The following is a 24,320-nucleotide window of genomic DNA, read 5'->3' on the forward strand; positions in this document are numbered from 1 at the left end:
TGTTAGCACAAAATAAAGAGCAACTAACATGAACACACCACAAGGGTTCAACTTTAATTTTGCTCCCAATTCGTAGAATAACGATCTACGGTAGATCATGACATCGTTCTGTACTCGATTCCCCTTTAAATTGCCCCTATTCATTGATTTTTCATCTAATCTGTTCGTGTATCATTCCTCAAACTTTTTTGACCCCCTAAGAATACATGAACCATGCATTATTCTGGTTGATCCGTGATATTCAAGGGTTTATTTCCAATTCGTCCAATGCCAATTCGACCAATTGTCAACTCATCTACTATCATGTCATGTCATCAGTTCGCCGACTATCCACATGGTCTAATTGCTCATTCGTCCACTCACCATTTCATAAAATTATTTGTTGGTCCAATAGCCATTTGTCCATATTACCATGTACAAACATCCAAGGGGGTGGCCCTCTTGATCTACCAATAAACTCTTCCTTCCCACTATATCACGTAAGATGTAAATCAGTGGATGGGATCTCCGTCCTTGCGACATACACATTTCTTGGTACCACATTACGGGTACCCATGGAATCAACTTTTGGAATAACAAATTTAGGTGTATCGCTCTACTTTGGATGTCTTGCCGGTACCATTTTAATATTGGTTTGTTTATGTTATGGGGGATGCAAGAAAACTAGAGGAATGTCTTGCTATGTTTATGTTATGGGGATGCGAGAAAACCAGAGGAGAGTCTGTTTTCTTCGTATCCAAACCTTGAGACACGTTTTCTGCACTAAGGGAGTATAAAGGACTCAACACTGTGGACATCAACCTTTAATAGAAACACCCATTAGGAATTGGAAAACGACACGTCTCCACCACCACAATCACCGCAAAAAACTATTGAAATATGCATTTACATATATAATAAATGAGATATATCAGATATGAAGGAAAATATCACCAATGTACTTTGAGAGGGGATGGTACAATATAGACCCTCAAAATGTAGGGGAATCCAGCCTTGGCCATAAAATGTTGTGTTGGGAAGGAGAAAAATAAATTAAACAGAATGATGAAAGTTTGAAAGAAATCGGGCAAGCAATAAGAAAGTTATTGCTGCTTTGATTTCATATTGGCAATAGTAAGTAAATTATGACAAGGGGCAAGGACAACTTTCCCATAGGCCATGTAGGCCTACTTTATTATCAGGGATTTGTGGTTTTCTCCTAAGTACCCATTCCCCTGGGGCAGTAATCTAAATAAAACTTAGATAGTATATTGTTTTATGTCCAAATGAAAGAAAAATATAATTTGAAATAAAACTTTTGGAAAAAAATGATATTTTAGCTATATGTATTGGAGTACATGGAAGAGTAGTCCTTGCCTTACATCACAATGACATCCCATATGGGGCCAATTTGAAGTCTGCATGGGTATAGTGATTACCAATATTTACAACTTCTAAAAATTCATAACTTTCTTGTTGTTTGTCCAATATTGTTCAAACTTTCACCTATCAACTTGTCTGATTTTTCTTTTCCAAATAAAAACAAGTTTTTACTTGGGTTGGATTCCCCTTTAATAAAAGAGATGCATGACCTAGTCATTTCTTTTCAGATATTTTTTTCAAAATAATTTATTTAAACTTTTAATCAATTAGTTTGGTTGTTTATCCCTCTCAGTAAGTTCCTTCTTTACCCCCCCCCCCCCCCCCGCCGGCTCTCCAACTTTTCATTACTTGAAAAATTAAAAGAGTAGTGATACAGAGGTCACTTCCAGTCCCCATGTAAAGGCATCCTCTGGTGGAACAACAGCCAAGAAACATCACATTACATATTCCTACTGGTGATTTTTAGTTACAGGCGTGTACCTAATAAATTGCTAGAGTAGGAGAGAGAGGGGGGTGGGGAGGGGTAGATATATCGTCGGGAACATGTTGGATGTGTAAGGTGGAAAACAATAAAGTGAAATTCGGTCATGCGAAATAGGAAAGCAAAGCAGCTCGATTCCAGTTCAATATGCTGATGCTCAACTAACGTCCATGTACAACTGTTTATTTTTTATCTAACATTTACATGCACCCGTCTCCCTAAATCATCAAATCTAAATCCATATCAGCCTGGCTTTCTCCGGTAACATGACTGTGTCTAGTCTCCAAAAACTCGGGAATTCTTGCCTACGAATTAACGCGAAAAAGGTCAGGATGCTCTGCCTAATTCAAACAGCGTTCACGGGGATTACGCGGCCCTTCATGGGGAGAAAAAAAGAAGGGCCGAGGAAAGGGGTATCCCTTTCATACAATTCGATCGCCCACTTGGTTGGGTTAATATTTGCAAAAGCATATATTAGCGCCTGTGAGCTTCTCCTTGTTTAGTACTGATGTAGTTTGTAATTGTTTCACTTCTTTGTGGAAGATGCAGGCTTGTATATAGATATAGAGTTTAGGAAAAAGAAGGGAGGAAAAGGCCCGGGAAAAGGTTATAATCAAAAGTACAGAAAGACGGTAAGTATTTTCACCGTAGTCTGCCTTTGATGGCACTTTGCAAACAAAAATAAAATACGTTGACAATAATATGAATGAAAATGCTTACGATATTTCGTCCGAACTGTACAAGGGAGAGATTGATAATTGATATTTTTAGTGTAATACTCTTAAAATAAAATCATAGCTTTTGTTACGTTTTCATTATTTATTGTTAATAATCATTCAAATATTGTATCTCCAGCCAAAGTCGAATACAGCTACTCTTGGATTTAAAGAAAAGTCGAGATCATTTACTATAAAATTGTCTAGCCGAACTTCGAATAAAGTTTTAAATAATTTACGATTTTAAAATAAATCTTAAGGATTTGAATTTGAATTCACAGTAGGGCCTACATCTGGCTTTTATTCAAAGCCGATCTTGTTTTATTTTTAATCCCTGTTATAGAGTGCAAGCTTTCGCGTTCACTCCATTACCAATTAGTTTGTCGTTTTTCTCCAATGGGTGAATGGATGAAGTAGCATGATGCCCAAAGGCTGACACAGCGCCTGCATCCTTTGATGAGCGCCTGAACAAATAACGTGTATAATGATGGAACACATCAAAAAGTCAAATTTCCGCAGTGGATTGTTGGCAAAGTTGACTCAGATATGCAACGAAAACATCGGGGTAAGTATAAATAAAATGATGGTCGTTCGAGAATTGGAGGGATATCGGGCTACACACATACAGAGGAGGGGGGAGGGGGAGGTGGAACAGGGGGTGCAATGACACATATCACGGTAAAATCAGCAGTTCTGTAGTCACTTCTACTATGCTATACTTGTTCCTGTAAACTGCATGTATTTGCTGTTGAATACTTATAAAATTACATTATATACAATATACATTTTCTTTGTTATATAGATACAGAATTAGACACAGAAAAAGACGTAAAAAATCAATAGATATAATAAAACTTGAGGGGTTAAATTAGACTGCCCTTAGTGGTATAAGAAGAGACTACAAGAAAACGTATATTTAAAGAGAGGAAGCAGCACAAGAGAAAATGTAGAAGTAGACATGGACATAGAAATCTAAAATCTAAAATATAGATGTAGAAGTAGACGTAATTTAGAAGTAGACATAAATGTAGAAGTAGACGTAGATGCAGAAGGAGACGTAGACTTGGAAAAAGACATACATTTTGTAGTAGACGTAGATTTAGAATTGTATATGCAAACGTTGGAACAGAAAATATACAAATAGATACACAAATACACATAGATGTAGAAGTAGATGTAGAAGTAGACGTAGATGTAGAAGTAGACGTAGATGTAGAAGTAGACGTAGATGTAGAAGTAGACATAGATGTAGAAGTAGACATAGATGTAGAAGTAGACGTAGATGTAGAAGTAGACGTAGATGTAGATGTAGAAGTAGACGTAGACGTAGATGTAGAAGTAGACATAGATGTAAGAGTAGACGTAGACGTAGAAGTAGAGGCAGATGTAGAATATAGACATAGATGTAGAAGTAGATATAGATGTAGAAGTAGACGTAGAAGTAGACGTAGATGTAGAAGCAGACGTAGATGCAGAAGTAGACGTTGATGTAGAAGTAGACATAGATGTAGAAGTAGACATAGATGTAGAAGTAGACGTAGATGTAGAAGTAGGCGTAGACGTAGATGTAGAAGTAGACATAGATGTAAGAGTAGACGTAGATGTAGAGGTAGATATAGATGTAGGAGTAGACGTAGACGTAGAAGTAGACGTAGACGTAGAAGTAGACATAGATGTAGAAGCAGACGTAGATGTAGAAGTAGACGTAGATGTAGAAGTAGACGTAGATGTAGAAGTAGACGTAGATGTAGAAGTAGACATAGATGTAGAAGTAGACATAGATGTAGAAGTAGACGTAGATGTAGAAGTAGAGGTAGATGTAGAAGTAGACGTAGATGTAGAAGTAGACATAGATGTAAGAGTAGACGTAGATGTAGAGGTATACATAGATGTAGGAGTAGACGTAGACGTAGAAGTAGAGGCAGATGTAGAATATAGACATAGATGTAGAAGTAGATATAGATGTAGAAGTAGACGTAGATGTAGAAGTAGAGGTAGATGTAGAAGTAGAGGCAGATGTAGAATATAGACATAGATGTAGAAGTAGATATAGATGTAGAAGTAGACGTAGATGTAGAAGTAGAGGTAGATGTAGAAGTAGACGTAGATGTAGAAGTAGACGTAGATGTAGAAGTAGACATAGATGTAGAAGTAGACGTAGATGTAGAAGTAGACATAGATGTAGAAGTAGACGTAGATGTAGAAGTAGACATAGATGTAGAAGTAGACGGAAATGTAGAAGTAGACATAGATGTAGAAGTAGACGGAAATGTAGAAGTAGACATAGATGCAGAAGTAGACGTAGATGTTGAAGTAGACATAGATGTAGGAGTAGACGTAGACGTAGAAGTAGAGGCAGATGTAGAATATAGACATAGATGTAGAAGTAGATATAGATGTAGAAGTAGACATAGAAGTAGACGTAGATGTAGAAGCAGACGTAGATGCAGAAGTAGACGTAGATGTAGAAGTAGACATAGATGTAGAAGTAGACATAGATGTAGAAGTAGACGTAGATGTAGAAGTAGAGGTAGATGTAGAAGTAGACGTAGACGTAGATGTAGAGGTATACATAGATGTAGGAGTAGACGTAGACGTAGAAGTAGAGGCAGATGTAGAATATAGACATAGATGTAGAAGTAGATATAGATGTAGAAGTAGACGTAGAAGTAGAGGTAGATGTAGAAGTAGACGTAGATGTAGAAGTAGACATAGATGTAGGAGTAGACGTAGATGAAGAAGTAGACATAGATGTAGAAGTAGAGGTAGATGTAGAAGTAGACATAGATGTAGAAGAAGACGTAGATGTAGGAGTAGACGTAGATGTAGAAGTAGAGGCAGATGTAGAATATAGACATAGATGTAGAAGTAGATATAGATGTAGAAGTAGACGTAGATGTAGAAGTAGACGTAGATGTAGAAGTAGAGGTAGATGTAGAAGTAGACATAGATGTAGAAGTAGACATAGATGTAGAAGTAGACGTAGATGTAGAATATAGACATAGATGTAGAAGTAGATATAGATGTAGAAGTAGACGTAGATGTAGAAGTAGACGTAGATGTAGAAGTAGACGTAGATGTAGAAGTAGACGTAGATGTAGAAGTAGACATAGATGTAGAAGTAGACGTAGATGTAGAAGTAGACATAGATGTAGAAGTAGACGTAGATGTAGAAGTAGACATAGATGTAGAAGTAGACGGAAATGTAGAAGTAGACATAGATGTAGAAGTAGACGGAAATGTAGAAGTAGACATAGATGCAGAAGTAGACGTAGATGTTGAAGTAGACATAGATGTAGGAGTAGACGTAGACGTAGAAGTAGAGGCAGATGTAGAATATAGACATAGATGTAGAAGTAGATATAGATGTAGAAGTAGACGTAGAAGTAGACGTAGATGTAGAAGCAGACGTAGATGCAGAAGTAGACGTAGATGTAGAAGTAGACATAGATGTAGAAGTAGACATAGATGTAGAAGTAGACGTAGATGTAGAAGTAGAGGTAGATGTAGAAGTAGACGTAGACGTAGATGTAGAGGTATACATAGATGTAGGAGTAGACGTAGACGTAGAAGTAGAGGCAGATGTAGAATATAGACATAGATGTAGAAGTAGATATAGATGTAGAAGTAGACGTAGAAGTAGAGGTAGATGTAGAAGTAGACGTAGATGTAGAAGTAGACATAGATGTAGGAGTAGACGTAGATGAAGAAGTAGACATAGATGTAGAAGTAGACGTAGATGTAGAAGTAGACATAGATGTAGAAGTAGACGGAAATGTAGAAGTAGACATACATGTAGGAGTAGACGTAGATGTAGAAGTAGACGTAGATGTTGAAGTAGACATAGATGTAGGAGTAGACGTAGATGTAGAAGTAGACGTAGATGTAGAAGTAGACGTAGATGTTGAAGTAGACGATGATGTAGAAGTAGACGTAGATGTTGAAGTAGACGATGATGTAGAAGTAGACGTAGATGTAGAAGTAGACATAGATGTAGAAGTAGAGGTAGATGTAGAAGTAGACGTAGATGTAGAAGTAGACATAGATGTAGGAGTAGACGTAGATGTAGAAGTAGACATAGATGTAGAAGTAGACGTAGATGTAGAAGTAGACATAGATGTAGAAGTAGACGTAGATGTAGAAGTAGACATAGATGTAGAAGTAGACGTAGATGTAGAAGTAGACATAGATGTAGAAGTAGACATAGATGTAGGAGTAGACGTAGATGTAGAAGTAGAGGCAGATGTAGAATATAGACATAGATGTAGAAGTAGATATAGATGTAGAAGTAGACGTAGATGTAGAAGTAGACGTAGATGTAGAAGTAGACGTAGATGTAGAAGTAGACATAGATGTAGAAGTAGACATAGATGTAGAAGTAGACGTAGATGTAGAAGTAGACATAGATGTAGAAGTAGACGTAGATGTAGAAGTAGACATAGATGTAGAAGTAGACGTAGATGTAGAAGTAGACGTAGATGTAGAAGTAGACATAGATGTAGGAGTAGACGTAGATGTAGAAGTAGACGTAGATGTAGAAGTAGACGTAGATGTAGAAGTAGACATAGATGTAGAAGTAGACGTAGATGTAGAAGTAGACGTAGATGTAGAAGTAGACGTAGACGTAGAAGTAGACATAGATGTAGAGGTAGATGTAGGAGTAGACTCAGATGAAGAAGTAGACATAGATGTAGGAGTAGACGGAGCTGTAGAAGTAGACGTAGATGTAGAAGTAGACGTAGAATTAGACGTAGAAGTAGATGTAGACGTAGATGTTGATGTAGACATAGATGTGGAAGTTGGCGTAGATATAGATGTAGAAGTAGATGAAGATGTACAAACAGACATAGATGTTAAAGTAGACGGAAATGTAGAAGTAGAAAAAGATGTAGAAGTAGACGATGATGTAGAAGTAGACGTAGATGTTGAAGTAGACATAGATGTAGAAGTAGACATAGATGTAGAAGTAAACGTAGATGTTGAATAGACATAGATGTAGAAGTAGGCGTAGACTTTTTAAATAGAAGTAGAAGTAGACGTAGATGTAAAAAAAAATAGACATGCAGATGTGAAAATTGAAAAGATAATCTAAGTACACGTAGAATGGGACGTAAAGGTAGAAGTAGGAATAGACAGCATAATAAAATATCAACACAATCAAAATACAAACCAATGCTTCTTAACCGTTCAATCAACAAGACATACAAATATTAAAAGAACATTACCGACGACAAATCACAGTAGTTTTACTGCGACTTTGAAGGACGATCATTAATTGACAGTCACGACTACTCGCAAACATCCGTGAAATGACACTCCGATCGCACAACCGTCCTTGGATGTGTAATCGCTTCCAGCTATCGATCACTTTGATTTGTTCACCTTTTTGGCGCGGACATATTCCATCTTGGTGGATCGATAAACATGCACGCATAATGTTGTCTGTCTTTTGTATGACATGATCGTGATGGTGATCAAGTATTTAACTATCATGACAGTATGGCAATGGACAAATATAAGAATCGTTATTAAAATATCGATGTTACACGGAATAGTGCATCACGTATACGTGGAACATCAATTAAATGCCAACAGACGAATTCAAAGTTAAATGGGTCACAAAGGTCAAACAGTTATCAAAAGCATGAAAATTTCATCAGGGTTTAACTAAGACTTTTTTTTAAGATTTGTGGTATGAATATTTTCGTCATTGCTATGATATGCTATTATATTTCATGCCTCGTTATACAAGCTTTATTAAGAGAGGGGGAGAGTGTGATAGAATGATGGGATGAAAAATGCAATTAACAGTTTGTTAATTACAATCTCTGTCTGTAAGCATGGTAAATACAACTAAGTGATGTTACATAAGGCAGGACGTTTAATCAGCGTTATATAAACCAACAGAAATACACGTTTAATTGATTTGTTTTTTTCTCACACGAGCTCCAATATTTCTGGGAAAAACACATCTGCGCAATCACAACCTAGCTTCGGTTAATTGCGGTAAATCAAAATTCAAACCTGTGAAAAGCGTCTGGGTATTTTGTCACAATGTGATATAAATTTTGATGAGAGGAGAACACAATACTTAGGCAAAAGTCCAAGCAGGCCAAAGACCCTTTCCTTTCCTCAAGCATCCCTGACCCGACACTTTGGACCAATTTATTGCAATGAAAATGAATTTGGACTATGGAATGCTAATTGACATGGACTATCCTTTGGAATATTAAATCTGCGATGTATTTAGATACATATATATTTCTTTTTCTCGCAAAAGAACCTGGCAAGCATTGGTCATAACCAAATTACTCAGCAAAATAATGTAAAAAATCACTTAATGAGCTTTTTGTCCATCGATTTCTTCTTTTTTATAATAATAATAATAATAGAAATAATAATTTTGTCCATTTATATAGCGCAGTCATTATGTGCATATACTCAACTGCGCTTGGATATTTGGTATCATAATTATTACCCCGGCTGTAGCTAAGTCGCCATATTAACAGGCGCTAAAGTGTTCAAGGAATAAATCCTACCGGGTACCCATTCACCTCACCTGGGTCGAGTAGATAAAGTGGATGAAGTTCTTGCCGAAGGAAATTACGCCATGGCTGGGATTCTAACCCATGACCCTCTGTTTAAACGTCCGGAGACTAATCCACTGGGCCACAACGCGCCAACGTCCCACGCTTTCACTGTGTTATCTGGTTATCTGGTTATTCGTGTTTTTTTTTACCATTAATGTTCGGTTTTCTACATTCAATTGTCAAAATTTAATACATGATTAATTCATTTTAAAATAATCTTAATCATGAATAGTAAGACATCCTGTGTTTAGCGTGCACATTATGGATGCATCATAACATTATCATGAAGACATGACAAGCATGAATCGTTAACAAAATAGTATTTTGTGTCCTTAAATATCACAGGAAAACAAGATAAGATAAGTGAGACAATCGGATGCCCTTGTAACTTTTATTGCATTGAGATGTAAAATACTAAAGAGCAATCGAATCTTTATAAAAGAAAGGTCTATTTCAAACAACCAATCATTCATTAAAAAAACAAGATGCACTGGGTCATGTTATCATAACAAATACCACGATATTATTATCCGTTTACAACTTCTATCAAAAGCGGTACAAGGCCGGTATTCCTGAGGTAAAAAAAAATGCAAGGTTATTTGGCATGGTTTTGGACGGTCATGCAATCTTCATAAACTATATGAGGACAATTAAAGGTCCAGTCCACCTTAGGAAAATGTTGATTTGAATCAATAGAGAAAAATCAGACAAGCACAATGCTGAAAATTTCATCAAAATCGGATGTAAAATAAGAAAGTTATGACAAAGTTTCAAAGTTTTGCTTATTTTCAACAAAATATATCATAATTATGAACGAGCCAGTTACATCCAAATGAGAGTGGATGATGTCACTAACTCACTTTTTCTTTTGTTTTTTATTGTTTGAATTATACAATATTTCAATTTTCAAGAATTTAACGATTATGACCTCCTTGCCTGAAGCACAAAATGTTAAAATAATGGAATTCCACGTGTTCAGGGAGGAATGAAACTTCATTTCACATGAAAATGACGAGGAAATAAAGATATTTCGTATTTCATATAATAAAATACAAAAGAAATAGTGAGTGAGTGATGTCATCAACTCTCTCATTTGGATGTAACTGGCTCGTTCATATAACTATTTTGTTGAAAATAGGCGAAAATTTAAAATGCCATAACTTTCTTAACCGATTTTGATGAAATTTTCAGTGTTATGCTTGTTGAATTTTTCTGTTTTTATTTAAATCAAGTTTTTGTTGGGGTGGACTTGTCCTTTAAAGTGTATGTCTACTGTATTATGTCCCATTGCCCATCAAACAGATATTTCTCCCTGCAAGATCAAAAGTGCGTTTTCGTAAAATTTCAAGCATTTCCAGTTTGATATTTACTTGTTATTTACTAATTAAACCATGACAAAAATATTAATACAATATCAAAACTCTGAAAAAATAAAGGCGTACATAAATTACATCTGCCCTCTTGCCCCCCCCCCCCCCTCCCTCTAGCTCTCTCTAATCTGAGCAGGATTGGAGATGTATTCTTTTCAAAATCATTAAAATCATGGTAGAATATATAGGCCTACTAATGAAGTAACATGGGATAAATAAGGAATAGTGATTACAATACATCAAACATGTCAAATATAAATACCAGGCATTTAGCTCTTTGGAATAAATCTAGTACTCCAGTCGATACAGAAATACCAAGGTGACCTACTTTATAAGAGAAAACCAATTAATTATTTGCGATGTGCCGATAAGGGAAACAGAAATAAAAGGTCGAGACTCTGATATCGATAAATCTTAAAAATGAAGACGTTCCTTACCCCTAGCCCTTTCGTTTACATTTGTTTCATTAACCAATCAACAATGTATTCGGACTCACCGGTCGTTCTTATCACTGTCATCTATTTTCCTTGCTTACATTTAAAACAGCTCTACAAGGAATATTCTCTGATCAGTTTTACGCACCAAAAGTCTTTTTTTGGGGTGTATTTTATGGTGACGACTTGCCTTTTACGGTATAATTTCCCCGAGTAATTCAAAATGGGAGAATACATTGTCCCACGCCCATTGTCGAAGCGAAAACGGGCAGGGAAAATTACTGCACCCCTTCACTCAAGCTCCGTTTATTCAATATGATATATTTGGACCCTCACTGCGACATTGCCCCTACCAGCATGACCAGCGTGATTAACCCCTTACTCCCTTTTCGAATCCAGAGTACCCCTATTTCCCCATGGCACTTGCTCTAGTCATTTTATGATGCCCCCGCCATCTCCCAACCCACTATACCTTCTTCATGAATATTCCACTCTTCATCATTCTTAGATAGATGTTGGTATCCATGCTCTCGCTGACATGTTCAGCAGTAAATTAATTCTTTTGCAGCCATCATCCATCTGCTTTTGCTTCGTACACCCCTTTCTGCACCTCTCCCTCTTACCTCCCCCCTCTCTCTCTCTCTCTCTCTCTCTCTCTTCCTTTCTCACCCTTTCGTGCCATCCCCACCTCAACCTCAAAATATCTACAAAAATGTTTCACTCTTGGATTATTCCTAATCTTCTAATATTCTCTGTTACATCCTCTTCTTTCCTTTCTCGTGAGGATAATCGGGAAGAATATACCACCTTTATTATTTTTATCATTGCCATTGAACCGATCATGGGCGTCATCCCGTTTTCATTAAGAGGAAGTCAGATTTATAATAATCGTAATTAAAGATTTGCCTTGAGAATTCATTCAAGGTTTGGACTATCTAATTGCATATAGGATCTACACAGATCATAGCAGAAAAGCGCTTAAAACGCATCCATCTTCTTATTCTTTCTCCTCCTCCTCCTCCACATAATAATCATCATCATCATCATCATCATCATATTCTTCTTCTTCTTCTACTACTACTTCTACTACTACTACTACTACTACTACTACTACTACGACTACTACTAATACTACTACTACTATTACTTCTTCTTCTTCTTCTTCTACTACTACTATATACTACTATTACTACTACTACTACTACTAATGCTACTACTACTTATTCTCCTCCTCCTTCTTCTTCTACTTATTTATTATTATTCTCTTTTTTCATCTCGTTTATCATTTTCATCCTTCACCATTTTCTCTTCTCCTTTCCTCTATCCTCTCTATAATCCTTCTTTTCCTTCTCTGTATCATTATTTTAATGTGTCGTCGTTGTCATAACCACGACCACCACCATCATCATCCACATCCTCATCATCGCTCATATTTTTCTTCTTCAGTATAATGATCATGATCATCAACTTTCTCTTCAGCATCATCCATCATCATCAGCATTACCATCATCTTCATTATCATCATCCTCATCACTAGTCTTGATTTAATCATTTCCTTAATTTTTTTTCTGTACAGTGTGCTCAACGTACATATAGAGTCCGCTATTTCACTCAAATCACCGGACTCCATATCGATCGAGGAATCGGCAGACCCTATAGATCGATCTAATTCTGACACACACCTACTTTAAAAAAAGACATACATCCACATCTACATCTCATCTTCATCTAAATTCTCCATCACCATTGACGTCTGACTATTATGACATTCCAGGTTCGATGTGTCAATGCGACGGAACTTACACATGCCATCATGTGGAATATCATTATTTGAAATTGGAATGGGCAAGATTCTTCCCCATTATCCCTTTCTCACAAATGTCAAAGCATCTCTATTAAAATAATCGACAACCATCATTGCCCATTTCGTTACTTTGCATTTCCCCATGGGCAAGGCGTTACCATAAGGGGATCGACATAAACATGAACATCCCTATTTCAAAGTCTGAAGTAATACATTCGGTATACAAAGCTGTGAGATTGTGGTCTTCAAAACAACGAAAAGTGACATTGATGAATAGATCAGAACATGGTGGTAGAAAAAAAGAAGGATAATGTTTTTCTGCTCTTTATTCTCTTTTCCCCGTCTCTTCATAGCCTTCTCTAGCCATCTATATTTCGTATAAAAACCAAATACAGACAGATTCCCTTCTCAGTCTGAAACTGAAAGCAGAATATGGAGGGACGGAAACTCAGTAACGATTAAACCATTTCTATTGTGTAGCATTTTTTTTACCATCCACGACTACAAAGAACATACAGTTGAAAGCTTTCCTCTTACAATCAGAAATGCTAATCAAATTTGAGAAGTAACATTTTATTCCCTGAATGTACATTTATTTTGATATAGATATGAAAAGTTCACTCCTTCCGCCCCCTCGTTTGAGAACACAGCAGGGGCCGCGGAAGCGGGGGGGGGGGGGGGGCTGGGCCAGCCCACTTTTTTCCAAAAAAAAAACAAAAACGTAAAAATGGCCATATGATTGTGATTTTCCGCATGATCAGCCCCCCACTTTTGGCTCAGCCCCCCCCCCTCCACTTTGAAAACCATTCCGCGGCCCCTGCATAGTGCACTTCTATACGATCTACAGCCATGCCCTATTTATTATCATCGTCATGGCCATCACGTTGTACATCCACATGAGAAGCATAAATACTACATTCTTTGACAACACCATCCATCACAAAATAATACACTCTCAATCCGGAGTTACACTTACAGGGAATGATAACGATCGACCGCCAAGATGATTTCTTTTTCTAGCACTACAGAAGGGGAAAACAAAGAAGGAAGGGAATGCGAATGAGAAGAAAGAAAGAGTTTGAAACAAAATAAGGGCTTGTATTATAGTTATACAATATCCCTACTTTTTTCACTGCAGATTTATTTTCACTCTATGAAATAGGGTCTTCTTGTACCTTAAGAATATTATCTCTCGTATCTTACAACATAAATTCTGGTGCTACCACAGTGACACTGCCCCTTTTTTCAATATATACGTTTCGCTGTAGTCCTATATCTCCGAAATCGGAACATGGCATTCTCGATGGTTGTTCAGATAATGACGCAATGCTTGCAATCCACTCACCCCCAAACAGCAAACTGAATTTGTTATCATTTCAAATAATTACAATATAATTGGTAACATTGGGAAAGTTGACTGGAACATGATTCTTACAATTTAACCCAGTTTGTATTTTATCTGATAGGTACGGGATTTCATTCTTTCATATAAATGTGACCATAACTGATCTCGTGGAATTCATTTTGGCAGGCTGGAAGGGAATACTGTCGAGAGAATGCATTTTTTTAAAGGGCAAACGAATACCACAGAGGACTACCATAGGATTCAAACCTTCACTTATCGAGGTTCTTCCCATTTTAAACGGTGATCAAACGGCGATCAACAACCGTAACGCGATCGGTTTTTTTAACATATGTTTATAAAGAATTAAGATATCTAGAAACCTTACAAACTGGGGCACCGGGACTGGTATTCATTTGCCTGGAATGTTACAAAAGACCGGCTCAGCTTCTTTACCATGTCAGATACACGCTTTGTGTTGAAACTTCGCGCTACATAAAATGATGTGTCGTCTCAAAAACTTGCGTGCAAACTGACAGATTACCTTACCAACAGACTGTGGAATTTTACTAGATATTTCTTTGTGTTATCAGTACTGGGGCCCGTTGCAGAAAGAGTTGCATTTAAACGCAAGTCAAAAAATCAATCGCATGTCAAAAATGCGCGCTGTTGATTGGTTGAAAATCAAGTTGCGCATAATTTTTGGAGTTGCGATTGATTACAACTCTTTCTGCAACGCGGGCCTGGTTAAGTTTAAGAACTGATGACATCCATAATAGATTTCTGAAGTAAATTTGCTACTCATTAACTACACGTGATAAACGTGTCAACAACACACGATACCAAACTCAATGAAAGAAAGTCATCGACGTCACTATCCAATGGACATTCATTAACTCTGTTCATCATAACTGGAGAACCTATACAGACTCAGCCTCAGACAATATTTCTAAAGGCATGATTGGATGAATGAAAAGGTAATTCACTCTTGAAGGTGAAAGCTGTAAACGCAAATATTCGCTAAACAAGCGCTGCAGCAGTAATGTGTTTGGTTTGACGATGTTTACAGGCCTCGCATCAAGCATCATATTTCAACCATCACTTCGGTAAATACCATTGTCAATGTTGATCTTGATTACGTAACACCTACTCCTCTCGTTAGAAACCTCGACCATGGTGAAACCTTTCGAAATATAAATTACACAATATAGTATTTCCTTCAAGAAATACAAATGGAAAAAATATGACAAATATTGCGATGATGCTTATTATTATCATTATTATTATTTGGTTCAAATTTGAAAATTTCAAAATTTGCATCACAAGTGGAAGAAACCCAGACAATTCCCCATTCACTGGGGTAAAACCTCAAAAGAATGCAATCGGCTGTTTCATGAAGTTGTTTGTAATGAACACCAAATATTGCACGCGACCAAGACGGCTGGAATAGGACTTATGAAAGGCTAAAACATTCGCTGAAATGGGTTGCAATTTGCAAATGAGGCAAAGCATATTTTCACAGGGACGGTGCCAGTATATTTTCATTTTAGGGGAGATGACCTCATGGTGGTGTCACTTAGCTTCTCAATGGAACAACCTGGGTTGCATAATGTTACACGACTCAGGCCTCTCTTTTTGATACTCTTCTTTTTTTCTTTTCTTCCTTCTTCGAGATTCTTTTCCCCTTTTTTAAAGTCAGAGAGGCGACCGCGCCCCTGCCTACCTGTTCCCCTATAGTCTAACCCCATTTTATTCCGCAATATAAGTGATACAAATCCTTAGTTTGTTAATATTCCATGAGGTCATAATTTGGCACTTGGTATTCCACTTGTTCTGAAAGTCATGTACACCTTTACGAACTCTATCATACTACACACTAGCTATGTTTGCGGGTATGTTTGTCTTCTTTCTGTTCGAAAAGCGAGTTGAAACGAAACAAAAGGAATTCAATTCAAACGAAAGCCATATAATACTAATCAAATATTGTCAAGACGCACTTGACAATTCCTTCGATCACGTTACGTCTTCATTGATTTCAACATGTAGGCTATTTGACCCCCCCCCCCTTATCGCGTCAGTACCAGCTTGACTTGTATTTTAAAACTCTGAAATTATAGTACTTGTTTCACAATTGAATCGCCACTTATTCATTCTTCTTTGGGTAACCTTGATTACTGCTGCAGTTACAACGACTTTTAATTGTACTACTACAACTCTTGATGTTGCTGCTACTAGACTACTAATTACTGATATTATCCTCCTCCTCCTCCACCACCTACTCCTTCTATCATGTCTATAAGGCCTCCTCATCCTCCTCCTTCTTCCCCTCCTTCTCCTACTCATTCTCCTCCTGTAACTACTACCATGACTGCTATTATACTACTGCTACTACTACTACTATTACCACTACTATTACTACTACTGCTACAACTACTACTGCTACTGCTGCTACTGCTATACTACTACTACTACTACTACTACTACTACTACTACTACTACTACTACCACTACTATTACTACTACTACACTGTAAAAACTGTGGTGTTAAAACTGACATCAATTGGTGTTGAGGACTACACCCTGAGGTGTTAAAATTACACCCTAGAGATGGAACATAACACCAAAGAGTGTAAATGTGACAACCAAAGGTGTTGTAATAACACCTATAGGTGTAAAACTAACACCACCAATTTAACACCGGTGTAAAATAACTGGTGTGGTCCTCTATGTACACCGGTTAACACCACTGTTTTTGCTGTGTACTATTCCACTGTTGCTGGTGCTGCTGCGACTACTGCTGCTTCTACTGTTATACAATCATAATAGCCGATTCTTCTAATAACCTGAACTCAACAAAACTTTCAGGCAAAAAAAATTGTATCAGCAGTCAATCAAACACAAGGATTATTATAGCTAATGACAATTATCAGCGCAGACAAAATGCTTAGGAGCCCCACCCCTACAGCTTATCTGTCAGTCAAATTTTTATTTAAGTAAGAAAAAACGGTTATTCGCCCTTAATGGGAATTAAAGATTGGGACAAATCAAAGTGCAGAATAATGATGGAAAATTCATTATCGTTGGTCATTCTTGTTGAAATCAATAACAAAATGAAGATTTTCTTTAAAAAAGGGGGTCTTGAACGAGTGTTGGTTTATCGTTTTTAAATGAAATGGTTGGTGCAGATAAAGTGATGAAAGGTTGGTTGCATGAGAACTTTGCCCTAAGATATTGATAGCAGCTGTAAAACGGGGTTATGGTATGAATAAGTAAAATCAAATCCTCATAATAAAAAAAATACATGTCAAAAATCATGACTTTTCTCAGCTGTTTCAGAATGGATTCATTATGTTTGTTTCTTTGCAGAGCTCATAGATACGAAATAACAGCCAATGGATAATTGTCTTGATACCACGTTTAAATGGATGACCTGGCCAAACAAAAACCTATGATGGTATATCATCAAAATGGCACAGTTCACCTCAATTTCACTCATTGGCATCGTAGACCCATGATCCTCCCATATTTTTCATATCAAAACAGAACAAGTTTCTATTAAGATGATCTATTTGGGGCGACATTAATATAATCTCTACCTACCCCCTTCTTCCAAAGACCCCCCCCCCCCCTCTCCATCTATGCATTTTTGCTTCGTTATTTATGCAGGGCTCCATGATCTTAACCATGACCAGCATAATGATAACGGTGAAAACAAAAAGAGAAAGAGGAATACTAGTAAGGTATCTCTCATCCTCCAAGCCCCTAAACCTCCTCAGGTCCTTCAAATTAGAAACATTATTTTATGAAAGTATCAGAACCTATTTCCAAATGTTCGGAAAGAAAGTGCACATACGACAAACATGCACCAAAGGGATAACAATGTCGGTTGCTTTTCAGGAAGGAATGTAGGTCAGAAGCAATAAGATGTCCCGGTTTCGTCAAGACTCCGGGAGCACTGGTTGAAACAATGTAGGTGTAAGGTTTGCATATCCAGTTAAGAAGGCGCTAATAACAAAGCTTACTTTTAAATCGGGTAACCCGGTAATGTAACGCCTGGAAGATGTCATTACAAGTTTGCCTGATGACATCCCCGTGGCATTACAGATTTAAGTAACACACACAAAAAAAACTTAAATCCATGCAATCCATTCATCCACGCAGAAAAATACAGAGAAAAAGGGGACTGACAAATTTGACTTACAAATTCTGGGTGTTGGAATTCAAATTCAGTTGTGCCATTGATTTAATCTCTGTCCCGCGGCAGTTGGTGACGAAGGGCTGGCAAGAGCAAAACGTTGGGCAGGAACCTTTCCCTCCTACCCCATCCCCTTGAGTCACCTCGCCCCCTCCTCCAGGGCTTTCAGCTTGAAAGGTAGGGCTGGGGACCAAAGGGCTAGGCCAATACGGCTGCAAGGTACTTGTGACATTCACGGCTTCACAGTAGATCACCGCCCCGTAGCACAGGGCGAGGGTGACGAGGAGAATCTGTGCGACAGCCCGGTGGGAATCCAAACTACTCATGTTTATTTTTTAAGTTGGTTTTCCCCCTTGTTAACAGTATGTAATCACTATTAGAGACAAGTTCACCTTTTCTCTAAAGAGATAAGTGAAAATCCAATGGACAAACACCAGTAACTCTTTCAAATTCTAAAAACACAACAGAAGTTAACTTTAGCGTGTCTTTGGTATGGTCCGTACAACATCCGAACAGGCGACAATTGAAGCTCCTTGGTGAGACAATTGGGTTCGCTCGACTTCGCTGACACCAGTCTCATCATCCAATAACAATCACCAAGTACAACCGAAAGTGTGCGAGCGATGCCACGAGCTGCGCTGTTTACATCGTCTCGGTAGTTAGCCAATCATCATCGGAGCACTAGCACTGGAGTGTGGATCAAATACACGTATATCTCACAATTGCACACCGCTCAGCCCCACATTTCTCCCCTTCACCTCTCTCTCACCTTACTCCTCCCTATATCTCACAGCCCTTGTAAATAACACCCTTCTCATAGGCGGATCCAGAGGAGCCGAGGGGCCTTCCCCCTCACCCCCCCCCCCCTTACTGGCGGAGCAAAAAAAGAAAAAAGGGGAAAGAAAGACAAACAAGAAAAAGGAAAGAAAAGGAGAGAAGAAAAATAAAAATGGGGAAAAGAGGTGGAAAACGATTGACTTGGAAATACAAACAAAAACATGAAAATTTTCGCTAGCGCTTCGCGCTCACATTTCACGTTCGATAAAATACATATTTTGTTCAATAGGCTGATATTGTGCTTAAAAATTTCAAGTTTTGCTTTCAATATACAAAACATCGAGGTTTCATTATTTTGTTTGATTTACGAATTGATTTTAAAAAGGTGCTTTGTATTTTTTTTTTGGGGGGGTCCAAGCTTCAACTTAAGGTCGCACTGCGCGCTCGCATTATTCTCTTTGTGTATTCCACGAAGTTCTCAAAATATCCCTTTTCAGGTCTGATTGTCAAAACTCAAAACCTATTGCTAGCGCTGCGCTCACATTTTGATTGGTGAGGTATGCATACCTCTGTATTTCATATATAACAGGGTTTTTTTTAATATACCCTTTACGTGACAGCTACGTACAAAAATCAGCTCGCGAATTGCGCTCGCATTATTAAAAAATATACTTTACCATGCATAATATTGGTCATTACAAAAGTGCTTAAGATGTTTCGCGCTCTCATTAGGCCTATTAGATTGGTGAATAAGATAACATTTTCATGAATTCCTAATAATTAAATTTTCCCTTTTTCAAAATGGAATATCGACAAGTGTCATCTCGCGCTTAGGAAGAGAAATATGAATACAGTTATCATTTTCATATGATGACGGAATGTCCTTAAAATGTCCCTGTCCTAGGTCAATATAATACTAGTAACAAAAAATATCAGCTCGTGCTTCCCTTCCCCCATTTATTTAGTGCGATCCATATCTACTTCACAATTATTTTCCTACATTGTGCTTGGAATAGTGCTTAAATTTACCCTTTTGAGGTCGGAATAAAAAATATTTTCAGCTTGCATTATTGATTTTCAGGATTGAAAATAAATGTATTTAGAATGTCCAGATTATAGGTCTAAATCTAAGACACACAGCTTGTTCTTTATTTAAAACGTGCTTAGATTGTTATCCAGTTTCAGATCAGAATATCAAAAATTTTCTGCTCGCGCTTCGCGCTAGAAGATAACAAATTACCCATCATTTTCATGAATAGAGTGTCCCGCTTTTACGTCTATAAATATCCTTTTCCCGCTCGAGTTTCGCGCTCACATTGCTTAGTCAAAATATAACAAAAAGTGTTTGGATTGTCCAGAGATCAGAATTTCAAAAATAAGCACTGAGAAAGTTATGGCTGCTTTCAAGTTTAATTCCCTAAAACTGCGTAAATTTCAAATTGGCAACTTATGACAAGTGGTAGGAACAACATTCCCCATAGGCCATGTATTCAATTATCAAGGATTTATATCCGCCGAGGACAGTAATAAAAATACAAGAAAAGGAGCATGTTGTTTTTTGTCCTCATTAAAAAAATATATAATTTGAAGTAAAGCCGTCTTATGTACTGTATTGGAGTAAATGAAGAGTCGTCCTTGTCTATATGACATCACCAATGCGGCCAAATTAAAGTCTCCATGGGTAAAATGATTACTAATTCTTCACCTTTTAACACTTCATAACTTGTACTTGTCTTATTTTCCCCCATACTTGTCTTATTTCTATTTTCCTTTTGAATGCCTCTAACGGTTAATTTTAATGGAGCCTGGTGCAGAATCTTCTTCTTTAATTCCTCCTTCCTTTTTCTCTTTCGGGTTTTTTGCATCCCGAGATATGCCACTGGATTTTTGGTATGCAGCTTTGGTTTTTAAATCATTTTGTATTTATCAATTTGAGTATTCTTTAACAATACTAGCCTATATCCAACTGGTAACTATAAAATGCATCGATTATATTGGGGAGCAATTAATGCGCTGCTGATATTAATTTTTTTGAAAAATGAAAAAATTGAAAATCCATATTTTTTGTTCGAATTGCATATCTGAAATAGAAATACTCCGATTTTTTTGCGACGAAGCTCTATCCCTTAAATGTTGAACGTAGAACAAGGTAGTAGCAACTCCCATCTCCCCGTCAGACCTACTTTGGTCTGACTGGGTTTGACTCCCGACCTCCCGGTCGTGATACGAACGCTCTACCAACTTAGCCAACACGCCAGTCCAATAACTGCAATAACTGTTTTTGGTATTTCTTTTCCATAAATGCATGTAGGCAAGTGAGAGAAGAAATAAACTTGAGGAAACAAAAGTGGATTTAGAACTTTCTGGGGAAACTACACTTTCATGTCAGTTTCATATTTATTTTTCAGGAAAAAGATAATTAAAACATTATTTCAAACAACGCTTTTAAGTGGATTTGAAAATGCAGTCTTTTGCTCCGCTCCAATTATTACTTCCCCATAATATAGTATAATCTTTTTTCTCTCCTCCTACCTCCTCTTATTTATTTTCCGTCTTCTTCTCCTTCAATTTCTTATTTTGATCATCATCATTGTTGTTGATGTTATCATTATTATCATCATCACCATTCTTCTTCTTCTCCTTCTCATTATTATTATTATAAGTAGAAGTCATAATTGTGACATTATCATTCTTATCATTCTCTTCCTTCTCCTTTTCAATCCTCCTTATTCTCCCTTGACTCCACCATCCTCCCATTCTCTAATAATGAGAGACAATGACTTACCTGACCTATAATTATCAAGCTCTCTCTACTTTGGCATACACTGCATACACCTGGTTAATTCAAGATCACATTTGGGAAGCCTGCCAATAAAAAGGTTGCAATGTCATAAACTGATCATTGCCATTTAAGTCATTGACCGCAGTGTCAATTAGATCGAAAAACCAATTACACGCAATGTATTCCCATTTATTTTTCTTTCCAACCAATGTGTCTATTTCATTTTCTCTCTCCCCCTCCTCCCAGTCCCTCCCCCTCTTTCTCTCTCACTCTCCCCCATCTATCTATCTTCTCTGTCACCTCCCCCCCATCTCTCAATCTCCCCCCTTATTTCTCTTCAACTTTTTTTGTCAATTCATTTGATTTCATTTTAAACAGAACAAGGTAACGTGGTAGAAAATAATTACCATGACATTGGCAAATGAAACTTATACAAACAATGTAAATTGAGAAATGTACAATATTGACATTTTTCCATAAGTAAGACAAAACAAAGTATATAAGCAAATTACCTTGAATATTATAAAGATCTGAGAAAATAGAGGGATCCACTAAAAAGCAAATGCTGTATTGCCTACGGAGACGGACATAGAGGTGACAGAACAGAGGACAGCAGAAGAACAAAAAACATAGAACAAGAAAATAAGGAAAACACACACGAGGGGTATGAAAATAAAAGGGAAAAGAGATAAAGAAAAATGATAGAGCAGAATTTCAACGCGCGGATATAAAAGAGAATAAGTTAATTAGGCATGAGATGGTATTTATTGATATGATTATTCAAAATTGATGAAATGATGACCTGTATGATTTAAGAAAATGATTTTTAAGTAAAAAAAAAAGAACTGACGGATGGGCTATTAATGATTATCTATTTTCTTATTTCTTGCTCCCCTAAACAAACCCCCTCATTCTCTCCCAATTTACCTGGATATTACAAGCAAGTCAAAGTATGGTGATATTAATATGGAAATTGTTTGCAAAGCTTGTGCGAAATTAGAAGCATCATATTTAAATGGAAGATTTTATTTCAAACAATAATAATACATGCCTTTCACTGTACTTAAGAATAGTCATTGAGAAAAAAAATGCGAAAATCAGTATATACATGCTTTGCTTCTATTGACTGAAGCATCCAGTGACTCTATGTAAGTGACAATGACAACTGTTATAAGCTACTGAAAATCTTGCATTATTAGATGACTGCAAATTTTCAGTATAATTAGGAACGGGGCCAGGGTATTTTGATAAAAGGGATGGGACGAAATTGACTAAATGGTGAGATCTTCTACTTCTAAATGCAAAATAATTCATAGTTGCAAATTCCAGACCGACAGACCAATCTTCTATTTTTTCCCCATTCCCTTCATTTTATTTCATCGGGTTTTTTTTTTGAGAAATGATAGAGGGGCACTTGCCCCTGCAGTGTTGCCCCCTCTGGAGCCGTCTCCTGGGGAGTGTTTCATCAACACTTTCATCCGACAAGTTGTCAGATCTGACATCTTTCCCTGACGTTGATTGGCTGAGAGGTACTGTTACTATGGTAACTGTCGGATAAAATGGGATTTGTCGGATAAAACGTCTGACAAGTCCTTTCATGAAACGCCCCCCTGAAATTGATATTTCACTGTCTCCTCACAACTCTCCCCTAGGCTTCTTCTCTTGAGAGCTCTCACTGCTGTTCGTCATGTCAAAATCCGAGGAAACAATTGACTAATGATTACATAATCAGTACGAACCAAACATATGTGTCGAGGACGGCGTTAATTGCGTTCATCTGTCAGATGCCCAGATCAGGGTTGTTGCATATCCCTGCACAGATATTGCATTTGTATCATTTCAAAGGCGAAAAGGGAATTCAATCAAGTCAATGGTCAAGGTTGTTTAAGATATAAAAAGATATGTTTCTTTGTTTAGCTTTATAATACTTGCATTTGAATATGTTTATAGTGCATTTCAACTGTTCGTATCATATTAAAACAACATTGCATGATTGTAGACTATATACTGCATTCACAAAGTTTGGGGTTTTTTTACTGTAGAAACCAAAGGCATATTTTTGTGTTCTCTTGGCATCTCCATATTGTCAACAATACGTTTCCTCATTCAACCAGATTCATTGATTTCAATGTAAATATTTAAAAAATGATGAATTTGTATGAATTAACATTGATTAAATGAGAGCGATCTTTAATGAATCCCAATATTGAATTATCACATTAAGTAAAATGAATAATTCATAACACATTTCAATAACCTGTACCAGTGCGTTAATAGTCATTAAAAGCAAGGGGTCAGTGTGGACCCTCTACCTACTATGTACAATCTTATATGAATTACATTCTTTCTTTTGACATGTTCGAGTTATCCCAATAACAAATCAATTGACTCAAACATAATAGGTGTGGATTATCTGAATTGGTAATTGGTAAGAAATGAAGTCGGTTCAAATTGACTGGCAGAAACT

This window comes from Lytechinus variegatus, chromosome 7 (assembly GCF_018143015.1).
Source record: "Lytechinus variegatus isolate NC3 chromosome 7, Lvar_3.0, whole genome shotgun sequence".
Taxonomy (NCBI): Eukaryota; Metazoa; Echinodermata; class Echinoidea; order Temnopleuroida; family Toxopneustidae; genus Lytechinus; species Lytechinus variegatus.